This window comes from Gavialis gangeticus, unplaced genomic scaffold (genome assembly GCF_001723915.1).
Source record: "Gavialis gangeticus isolate Ggan-Ray unplaced genomic scaffold, GavGan_comp1, whole genome shotgun sequence".
Taxonomy (NCBI): Eukaryota; Metazoa; Chordata; order Crocodylia; family Gavialidae; genus Gavialis; species Gavialis gangeticus.
In genome coordinates this window covers 186,784,671-186,796,616 of record NW_017729022.1, presented here as the reverse complement: position 1 = coordinate 186,796,616, position 11,946 = coordinate 186,784,671, and the positions used below count along the sequence as shown (strand labels likewise).

The window sequence follows — 11,946 nt, the reverse complement described above, 5'->3', positions numbered from 1 at the left end:
CAATGGCAATAGGCTGATGGAGAACAGGTTTAGGTTAGAAATCAGAAGGCAATATTTTACAGTTAGTGTGGCCAAAATCTGGAACCAAGTTTCCAGGGAAGTGGTCCTCACCCCTACCTTGGGCAAATTCAAGAGGAGGTTGGATGATCACCTGTCTGGGGTCTTGTGACCCCAGCATTCATTCCTGACTGTGGCAGAGGGTCAGGCTAGATGATCTGTTCAGGTCCCTCTTGACCCTAGCTACTATGAAACTATAGGAGAAGGCCTGGAAGGCTACATGGACATGTGACCACAGAGAGACAAACCACCAGAGATAGCCATGAATGAAGAGTCATCAGGAAGGAAGGAGAATACAAAAGCAGAAACTTGAGGTTAACAAAGCTTCCCTCCTTCTCTTCCTCCATCTCATCCTTTCCCATTCCTTCTACTTCCTGAGAGGTGTCCCCATCCCCTGAGACCACTATGGACCAAGGACATACCAGCAGCCCGTCTCTTGCACCACACTGGAGGTAGGCTCTGGTCCTCAGCATCCCACCTCCAAACTGTTGACACCTAAGAAAAAGAGCCTCAAAGTGGAGCCTGCATCCTGACCAGATATACTTTAACTCTGATGACAGCCCTAGGATTGGTAGATACAAAATTGCTTGATTGTTCATATTGTTGATTTTCTGTTATCACTCTGTATCAATAAGTTTGCCTATAACCACATGGAAGAGTCATGGTCAGTCTGAGGGTTGTGCTCACCTGGAACAAAGGTATAAGGGCTGGGTCCTAAATCCAGTGCCAACAAGTGGTACGTGGCACCAGCAGGCAGGAGCACTAGTGCCCAGCACAGGTGCCCAGTAAGGTGCAGCTCTGGCCAGTGCTGCACATTGCAGCAAAGGGTGCAGCCTCTGCCAGGCCATCTGTATCACCAGCTCTCCCCATGTACATGTGCAGCTCTTGCACTCACTGGGCATGGAAGGGAAGACCCTCACACTGGAGCTGGCTACCTTCCTTGCTGGTGCTATATAGCACAGGAGGGAACTTCAGGTGCCTTTCCCAGTGCACAGAGCTTCCCTCTACACCCAGCAAGCATGGGGAGCACTGGCAATAGATTGTCCAGGGGACAATGAGCCCCTTGCTGTGATGTGCAGTACTGGTCTGAGCCACACCACACCCTCACAGCCCCCCACATATATACAACCCCACCCCAACATACCCTATGTTCTCCCACATGCACAGCCACACCCCCTCACAACACCCTCCCCCATGCCCCCTTCCACTTGGTGGTACTTAAGGTTGTATCATTTTAAAATTGGTGGTGTGCAATCTGTCAGAGTTTAAGAGCCACTGTAGTAGAACATCCAATATTTTCTCCCCTGTAGTTTATATAGTTTGGTAACAGTCTATTGACTCAGGTTGATCTGTTAAAGTGTGGAAAGAGAGGAGATAGAAGCATAAATAACATTAAGCCAAAGTGGAAGGGATATTTACTTTGAATGCAGGATATGAAATCTATTTCTCCCTCACTATGTATGGGGCCTATACATAGACTGCTATGCATTTTTTATGGCTGCACAGTTTAAGGTGGTAGCATTACAGATTCTGCTATTGGATCTGTATTTTTCAGTGTAATAAGGTTAGCCTGTTTTATTTGCTATTTTTCAGGGAGGATAAGAAGAGCTGTAGGATACTTGCCTTACAATATGTGCAACTTTTTTAAACCATTAACTAGATGGAGGCAATGTTCTCTACTGACAAGATCAATGAAATGGGATTCAGGAAGCCTTGGTTCTAGTCTTGGCTCTACCATTAGTTTGCTGTTCAGCCTCAAGTAACTTTTTCATGTAAGAACATCGGGGAGAAAGGGGCCTTCCCGATCATCACATCTAATCCCTGCACTTGCAGGTAACTCATTTTCCAAGGCAGTCCACAAAAATATCCATTTTAAAGTTTCTTTCACACACTACAGACACCCCACTCTCCACCCCAAACATACAGCATGCCATAGAGAGGGCAGGAGAAACAAGGGCACTGCTAATGTCTTTCCACTGCAGTGGAAGGAAATGAGATTGAAGTATGCCCATCTACGTTTTCTCCGCATCCGTCTTGGGAGCCTGAAGTATAAACTCTTTAGGGAGGCACTGTTCTGTAGTTTTATATATTTCATAGGACATTAGGGCTGGAAGGTACCTCAGAAGATCATCGAGTCCAGCCCCGCCCAAAGGGCAGGAAGTCAGCTGGGGTCACAGGATCCCAGCAAGAGAAGCATCCAATTTGCTCTTGAAGGCGTTCAATGTAAGTGCTTGAACCACCTCCGATGGCAGGCTGTTCCAGACCTTGGGGGGCTCGGACAGTAAAGCAATTCTTCCTTATGTCTAGCCTGAAACTGGTCTTGCAGTAGTTTATGACCGTTCGACCTTGTCATCTTTTGGGAAGCTCTGGTGAACAGATGTTCCCTTAGATTCTGGTGGTCACCCCTGATAAACTTATAGGTGGCTATCAGATCACCCCTGAGCCTATGCTTTTCCAGGCTAAAGAGCCCCATGGCTCTCAGCCTGTCATCATAAGGTCTGTTTTCCTGACCTCTCATCATGTGCGTGGCTCTTCTCTGGACTCTCTCTTTCAGTGTTAGACACCATCAGGTTCTCATCCACCCATTTGCTTGAGCCTGTCCAGGTCAGCCTGCATCACTCTCCTGTCTTCTGGTGGGGATGCTTTGCCCCAAAGTTTGGCATCATCGGCAAACTTGGCCAGTCCACTCCTGACTCCTATGTCTACATCATTAGTGAAGATGTTGAACAATATGGGTCCAAGGACAGAGCCTTGGGGGACCCCACTGGTCACTGGACACCATGATGAATGACTTCCATCAATTACTACCCTCTGGGTCCGACCACGGAGCCAATTTCGCAGCCAGTGGATCATGGTGATCACTTGTTTCATAAGACAGACATTTTTGTTCTGAAACAAAAAGCAACATCTGCAGATCCTTTGTCTATGCAAGCAGCTGACTAGCTACTTAACTAAAAGGACAATCTTCCAAATCACAAGCTTGGTCTTCTCAGAAATCACTTTTAAATACGATCCTTAACTATCACTATGAATTCCTTCCTATGTATGTGTTTGGCACCTGGCATAGGCCCACCACAATTTGCATAATAGATCTAGGATAAATAAATCCTCCCCCCATTTCCTTATGGTACTCTCTTGGGGCTCCTACAGAACTCCAAGGCTGCATACAACACCAGAATACTAACGTCACTGCAAGCTGAAGACATTTAAATTTGTCAACATCCCTGCACACAAGAGATTAATTTTCAGCTTGGGCAGAAACTGGGGTGAGAGAAAAGGAAAAAGAAAAAACTATTCAAGATGAGTCAGCGGTTATCACCTTCACATCAGCTGAGCAATAGCATAACTAAGGAGGTTTGGGAGGCTGAGGCCCAGATGCTGACTCACAGGAGGTGCCAGTATTGCTTACTACCCCTTAGAGGTCTTTGCCACATCAGACACAACTCTGCACATCTCAGCCCTAGAAGCTCATGCCCAGTAGTGTTGTGGGGTGGAGTGGGGGTGACACTCCCTGGCCAGGGATGCTTTGCCATAGGAGGCACAGCCCTGCACCTGGGTGGTAGGGGAGGGAGAAGAGTAGGGCACCAAGAGTGCCCCCCCACACCCAAAAGCCTGTATTTGCCTGTTCCTTAGTGGCAGCAACCCAAGCCTGTGTTGCTATTGCTTCAGCAGCAGCCACCCAAGCAAGGAGTGACATGGCAAGTAAGACTTCTCTCCTTTTCACCCCTCCCTTCCCCTAAAAGCCAGGGGTCAGCATGATTTCCACCACCCCCCTCCCCCCTGCTTCCCAACCTCAGCTTTGGGTACTGAAAGAGGTGGCTATGTCTCTGGGTCTCAGTAGTACAGCCCTTTTGCAGTCAACAGCTCTATTTACAGAGAGAAGCTACTAGTTGTTATTAAGTATCTGCGTCCATTTCACCAAATGCATGATCACGGAACCATGCTTGCATGAAGTGTTCTAAATAAAAGTCTAAATTGAGAGTGCTCCAATTTATTTCTGATCTACTGCAGATGATCACTACAAGCATGGGATTATACAATAGGCAGCAATCCTACAAATTTTGCTCCTCATGGGGTTAAAGTTTATCAAGCAAAGGCTTTACTGGGGGGGGGGGACAGCACTCTTTCCAGCTACCGAAACTATACAGACTAGAGTATGACTAAGAAAGTACACCCTTATCGACACATAGTTTGGCCTGCCTCCCATTCTTGTTAAAAGTTATTTAGTGTGAGAAGCCTGTTTTTTTTCCTGATGAGTTTGTCTCCTCCTTTTTAATATACAAATAGGTACTTAATCTCATCGCATTGCTTAGATTCAGCTCCCTTCTTTCTCTATTCTGTAGCAGAACATTTTCACCTCCCTGGACATTCCAGCACAGACTTCAGAGTAGCTGTTCATAAATAAAAGACTTTAAAAACCTCAGTGTAAATGTTAAAATTGTTGAACACTGAAATCACAAACAGACTGGATTGTGTTTTCTATAGTTTCCAGCAGAGACTGTGGATTCTTACCCTATGACCTGGACTATCTTTTACAGCCCCTACTTCATTCAGCAGGTTAACTACCTTGTTTACTCCTATTGGTCCATTCAACCCATCTTCCTCTCTCTCAGCAGTGCCCTTTCCTAAGCTTTGTATTTAAATCCCCTTTCATTTACAGCCCCCTGATTTCTGCAAGTCCATTTATAGATTCTAACAAAGTAGGCCGTCACTAGGGGTGTGCAAACCAGGCCCTGTTCAGTTCAGATACGGCTTGAAACAAGGACAGCGATTCGATTTATTGATTCGGATTGCTGTCCCCGACTCAATTTGGCCGAATCCAAATCTGAAGATTTGATGCCAATTTGGAGAATCAGTGATTCAGACAGACACAGCTTTAAAAGTTTTTTCTACATACCTTGAAGTAGCAAGCATGGCTTGTGATCACTACAATGCTGGGGTGCATGGAGCATCCCACAGGAGTGCAGTGGGGGCCCCTCCACATGCTCAGCAGTGAATCTGGAAGTACTTCTGGATCTGCCAGGGAGCACATTGGGGGGCCTCCCTGGCTCAGCAATCAGCTGTGGGGGGACCCCAGGTGCCCCCCCAGACCAAGGAGACAGCAGTCACTGAGCCAGGGGGGTGGGCCCGTGTGCTCCCCGGCAGACCTGGAAGTGCTTCTGGTCCACTTCTGGGTCTGCTGTTGAGTGCACTGGGGAGCCCCCTGCACTCCTGTGAGATGCTCCATCCATCACAGCATACATGAGCTGCCTGCTACCTAGTGGTATGTGGACACAGCTTTAAATGTTTTTTCTATGTCCAAACCCCCAAATTATCTGAATTCCTCCAAATTGATTCAGGGGGTTCCAATTTGATTCAGAGTGATTAAAGAGTCCTCTGATTTGATTCAGAGATTTGGCCACTGAATCAGGCTGAATTGAATCAGGAACTGAAGCTTTGCACAGCCCTAGCCATCACCTATGAAAGCTTATGCCTCTCTGAATTACTCAGCACCTTGTTCCAAGAAGGAAGTTTTGGCAGCTCTTAACTCTTAGATTGTCTGCATATCAACACCTATAACTAGTTTTAAGCTCTCTTTAGGTGGATTAAAAGAGATGCCACTCCAAGGCAGGTTTCACTGATGAACCACATTCCCCAGCTCATGTTCTATTAATGTGTGGCCACTACCTACTGATGAGCTGCCCAAATTGCAGTGCTTCAGCACCCCAGGATGCAGTGTCCACTCCCTTATCTTACTGTTGTGGGGGCAACCTTTCCATCCCCTGAACTCCACTGCCGGGGAGGGGGAGGAGTTCTGGCACCAAGACAACTCCCCTACCCCCTCACAGCTGTACCCCCCACAAAACAGCCTGAAAAGAATGTGCCAGCTAGCCAGGTTAAAGGGTATGGATACATCTGGAAGTGATGTCTAGCTGGAGGGCAGGGGGAGGAGTGGGAAGAAGGGAGAAATAAGGTAGGGATCTAGATTGGGTTCCCACAAGTTAGGGCTTCCTTTCCAGTCCCAGGGATAGTAGCTCCCCTAGAAGTGCTCTCTCACCACTCCCATCTTCCAGCCACCCTAGGAAGCTAGGCCAGCAGGCCCCACACCCCAATCCCAGTTTATTAGAAATGAGACCTTCTTTAAAGTTTACTTCCTCTTTATTTCTTTAAATTATTTTTACTTCAGAAGCCAACTTCATTTTACACCCATCCCCATATCCCATCTTATTAACTCTGTCCCCCAGTTTCATGTCCCTGCCCCTTCTCCACACCCCCTCCACAAACCCATTTCACACATCTCCAACTACAGCAGGGATACAAGCCTGTCCTGGCTCTTACCAGCTATCTAATGGCAACAGTTATAGCTCCTAGTCCAGCCCCTGCTCACCAGCCCTCTAGTGAGAAGTCATAGCTGTACAGGTCAGGGTTAGTCAAAAAGGCTTCTAGCCTTCAGGTACAACTGGTAGAAACTGGAGCTAGCACTAACACAACACTTCAGCATCTTAAAGTGTAACATGTACCAAGTCCTTAGTCTTTAAGGCTCCCTATACACATTGGTTGGTGCACTAATTAAACTCCATATTCCAGTTGGTACCCCATGACCATTTTAAAATGTGTAGAGGCTGTGGTGTCCCTTATCCAAACCTTGTTGAATGAGGTTTACGTAAGAGTATCCCACAACCATTTTTCAAGATGCAGGGGCTTAATACTTGTAACTGAGCCATTTTAATTAGAGTAGCTGTCCAAGAATTGGATAATATACCACCTCCTACACCCCCAAACCACCTTGCTCTATCTTCTGCCTGATTTCAGAAGAAACAGAGCTAACTACATCTCTCTATTCCTTTTTGAAATACATTGATTCCTATCAAACACATCAACAAGGTTGATTTGCTAGCTCTGTGTTTCCCCATAGCAGGACTGAGGCAGAAAATTTGTGTTTCTTGAAGGAGCTGGAAGAAAGGATCACTTCTTTTTCTTCTTTTTTGTTTTTATGCACAGTAAAGTTATATCTAGTGGTTTCATTAAATAATTGTTTATGAAAGGTCAGGCCTCACATCTGTTTACACCCTGCACTCTGAGATTACCATTAAGCATACTAAAATACCATGTGTTTTCTTATTCTAGTAGATAGGGAAACTAGTCCAATAAAAACCAAACAGGGATTATTAACCAATTTCTCAAAGACCAGTGAAGAACCACTATCAGGTTGTAAAGCAAATAATTAAAAAAAAGAAAAAAATGCTATTCTTTTAACCTCCAACATTAAAAGTAGTACCTGAGAGTGCTGTATAATGTAACTCAACATTCAATTACTAATAAAAATCAATTAATAGCAGCTAAATAAAGTTTTAAAGCTTCATGATAATAGTATTAATGAAAAATGTTGTTCCACTGGGTGTTAATAGAGAAAACAGCAGCCATTTCAAGAGTTCATCCAATTGTGCAAAAAAAAAAAAAAATCAAGTTAAACATGCTCATAAACACCGTGCAAAATACAGAACAAGTGGAAAAGATATGAACAAGAAGAGGCCCTGAGCTTCTAGCAAGCAGATAGAACAATCCAAGATCAGATAGGATCATAAAAATCAATCTGATTATGCTAGGGGAATACACCTCACTGGAGATGTTTCTAATTGAATTATCCTGTAACTGTATAGTGCTCAGTGGCAGGCCTAGCTCTACAGAGGGGAAGCATGTGCCCCCAGCAGCCAGCTAGCCTGCTTCTACCCCCTTTCTAGCTCTTATGATCCATCATCACCCTCCCACCTGGCACACCCTGATGGCATCAATTAAGTGGGACCCACACAGTCCAGCCTCAGCTGCAGCAGCACAGCTGAGAATTAGACTCCATACAAGGGCTCTGGCCCTCCAGGTTTTACAACCTAAGAGGGGTTAAATCCCCTGTCTAAAACTATGACCCCTAAGCTTCCTGGCATGACAGCTTATTTATTTAAAGCACCTGCAGAGCAATCCCCACCTCCCTTACAGTCAGTCACTCTCAGTCTTCCAGGAGTCCTTTACAAAACAAAAGGAAAAAAAAATCTCAATTGAAAGTCCCCCTGTTTCAGAGTGACAAGATACAGTCTTTACTTTGGGCTTTGGCCCATGGCTCTCCTGCCTAAAGCACCCAGAAACAAAAAGGGAAAACAGCAACAACGCACTCCCTCTTCTAGGATTAGTTACAGTGCCCATTCAGCCCTTTTCCCTCTCTCCAGCAAGGACCATCCTACTCTCTCCACGATCAAAGCTCCACTGCCTTTCTAGGCAAAGGGAAAGCCTATTTATACCCTGAGCCCAGCCTCTTCTAACAAGCCTGGCCTATTAGCTAGCCTGAACACAGGAGCTACTCTTTAGTCCCAGTCCTGACAGCTCCCTTTGCCCAGGCCACAAAAGCCCTTCTCTTAAGGGGCCCTTCCTACTTCTTCCAACTTCATAGCCCTTCCCCAGTAGCAGGGCAAGTGTTCCTTGTAATACTCACCTCTCGAAATTCTACTGCACATGCAGTAATGAAACTGCAAACTGGAATAAAAGACTGCACACATGTATGTATGCATAAACCTTTAGCCTTCAGCTGGGAGAGATTTCACCTGTTATAATAGATATGTATTGCCTTAACTATAGCATTTGCAATACTGTGCATATGTGTATGGACATACACCCACATACACATCACTTAATATAGTATTAGAAATATTAGAATTAACTGTCAGAGTACAAATTCTTCTTTGAAAAGTGTTGGGAGCAGAGTAGCTAGGAGACAGACTGACCTTATGGAGAAAGCCATAAGGCTTTTTTAGGGATGTGATAAAATATGCAGTTTTCCAAAAGTTTTCATGTTTGCCCACACACACTGAAATTCCACCCACACACGCTGAAATTCTTTATATATTCAAAAGGATATAGATAGATAGATAGAGAAAAGTTTTGGCAGAAAGGTTTTGGAAAACTGCATATTCATACATACATACATACATACATATACACACATATACATACATACATATATTATATATATGTATATATGTATGCATGTTATAAATATAACAGTCAACAGACTGTTGCAGGCACTGTTCTGTAAGCATTGTTGTGGGCACTTTCCTCCATATTCCCTTACACTATCTCTCCATCTTCATCTTTTGGGTATGCTTTAGTCATTGCTATCATCACAGCTCCCTGGCCAATTTTATTTTATCGTATCATATCTAATAATGAAAAGAAAATTCAATCAATTGAAATGAAGGAGAAAAAAAGCACAAAGTTTGATCAAAGTTTCCTTCTGAACCTTCCAGATACTTCTCAGATCACAGTTTGCTCCCCTGCTGATAAGGTCATTGGAAGGAAGAATTGAAATAGGAGAACTAAAACATGGGCTAAATAAACTGGGTTCTGTCACCACAAGCACATTGATGTTTTAGTGATGTGGCTTATCTTATGGCTGAGCTCTCAAAATCCTGAAATTCCACTGGAGCTGAATTACTGTTTAACTTCTCATAAATCAATGGAAGGCTTTTAACACAAGGATTACAGAGATAGGGAGCTTCCAGAATAACAGAAGAAAAAAAACCCCTTAATTCTGTGCCTCTGCCATATGTGTGAAAGATTTAGGTATGCGGGTTGGGCACAGAATAAAGGAAAATGAACCCTGGGAGAACTCAAGAGAATTGACTGTGAAACAGTTCCCTTCAGTGTTAAGGAGAACTAACAGACTCTTGAGCTTAATTAATTACTTGGGGATTTGGACATGCAATTCCCATTACTCTTCATAAGACAAGGGTATCCTTATCCCTTTGACATCTTTGAACATCTGAAATCCTAACAATATAATTGTCTCTTTAAACACTAATTTAAAGGGATGGGCTTTGCTTGACTTATACATAGATGAGCATGTGGGAGGGTCTTCAGGCCTTGTTACACAGTAATTTTAGGTGGCTTTTGAACTGCTGCACTGGCTACATGCCAACACCTTTTAAGTGGCCTAAAGCTAGGGTAACCGTATTATTTTGAAGGAAATACAGGACACGGTAAGGAAATCTGGGAGGGGGGTAACACCCACACACAGAGATATACACACATGCTCTTACCCCATGGCTTCCAGGAGCTCTGACAGCAGGGCAGGGCAGGACAGCGTGGAGGCCTACAGCCCCAGTCTCCACCAGCCCATGCTACATGGCCACAAAACACCTCTCCTTGCTGCCAGAAGCCACCTGGGGCCACCACATACAGCCTGGGTCTCAGCAGTGGCCACAGGAACAGGACAGTGGTGCTAGAAGCAGGGTGCCATCCCAGCTTGCCCTGCATAGATGCCCAAGCACCAGCCCCAGCCCTGGCCCCAGCCCACCCAAGCCTGGCCAATCCCCAATGGAGGGCAGGGTCTGTGGAAACGGGCCTTGGGCTACCATGCTACAGCCACCAGGCTCTGCCCTGCTTCAGCCACCTGGCCCCACTGGGGTGTGTGTCTGGGTCCTGGAGGCCCAATCCTTTTCTTTCTCTGGTGCTTGCCTCCCTATGCTGTCTCTGGCCAGCCTGCCAGCCAAGCATGATGTGAGTTCTGAGGGGCCCAATCCTTTTTGGAGCTTAGGTAGTGCCCAGCCAGCCAGCAGTCCAAGTTGGACAGGCTTAAGAGAAAAAAAGGATCAGGCCCCTTGAAGCTCAAGCAGCAAGCCAGTCATGCCCCTAGCTCCTAGTCCAGCTCCCTCTCACAAAGCCTCTAGTGGCAAGTCACAGCTGTACAAGTGAAGGACAGTCAGAGATGGTTTTTTGCCTTAAAGCTATGACTGATCCACTAAGCTGAACAACACTAAGTCAGTTAATATTTGTTCGTCTTACAGCCTAAGATGTAACAAGGCCCTTCCTTACTTCCTACACAGTCCACAAAATGCTCATGGACAGCCATTGTTCTGTTCCTTCCATATTCACTTTGGTTAGATCTCTACCATCTTTCAGCTATGCTTCATGGTCCCAGGCCTATGTGGTTAATGATATGCTGACAATGGAATACGAAGAAGTTACCTTGTTGATTTAGTTAGCCCTTCCAGCCTTGTTACCACCAACCATCAAAAGGTGGTAAAGAAGAGAAGGAGAGTGAACATAAAGGGAAGCAATGCATTCTAATTGTAGGGCACTAAGCTATATGTCTTGGGGCCTGTGTCTGATGGTCCCTTCATTCATTAGTAGTTCTCCAACCTGCTTGGAGCCTTATAATTTAGTAGCATTTTACCAGTGTAATCATGATAAATCAAGCCCAACAGATGTTGAAGATCAATGTGATGTCAACATTGATTGTCCTACAGAAGTCAGTGTTACTTGTACACTAAAGGTTTTACTGGGCTCTGCTTCTTATCTACTAACAAATGTTGTAACTAAAAGACTTTACCAATGAACTGTAGGAATGACAAGACCTAACAGAAATTGTAAGCATCTAGCCAACAGTGAGTAGGATGAGCTCCCTCCATTATTAAATTATCTGATAGCAACATAAGTGTGCATGTTTTCAGGTATTTTGGTCACAGTCTAGCAAAGATAGAGATGAGTAGTTCCAGTGACTTCAGCTGATTTCATTGATTACTCTAGTGCTTAAAACTGAGCTTGTGTTTTGTTGGATCAGGGCCTCAGCTTGTGTGAGATAAATAGACTACTTAAAGTACCACTAACTACTAAGGGTGTGTGAAATGGGCCCTAGTCGATTCAGATTTGGATTCAGCCTGAATTGGGGACAGTGATTTGATTGATTCAGATCACTGTTCCTGACTTGATCCAGCCAAATCCAAATCTGAAGATTCCATACTGATTCGGAGAATCAGTGATTCAGCCATAGACACAGCTTTAAATGTTTTTTCCACATACCTCGAGGTAACAGGCTCAGCTCATGAACGCTGCGATTCTGGGATGGATGGAGCATCACACGGG

At 44.9% G+C, this 11,946-nt stretch overlaps 1 long non-coding RNA gene across 1 annotated transcript in view; it reads left to right on the top strand.

The window, feature by feature from the left end:
* LOC109297098 overlaps positions 1–11,664 on the top strand; it is a 19,852-nt gene extending 8,188 nt beyond the window's left edge. The window contains exons 2-3 of the long non-coding RNA XR_002097208.1: positions 97–103; positions 11,653–11,664. This is a non-coding gene — a long non-coding RNA (uncharacterized LOC109297098). The remainder of the gene's footprint in view (positions 1–96; positions 104–11,652) is intronic.
* The last annotated feature ends 282 nt before the right edge of the window (positions 11,665–11,946 follow it).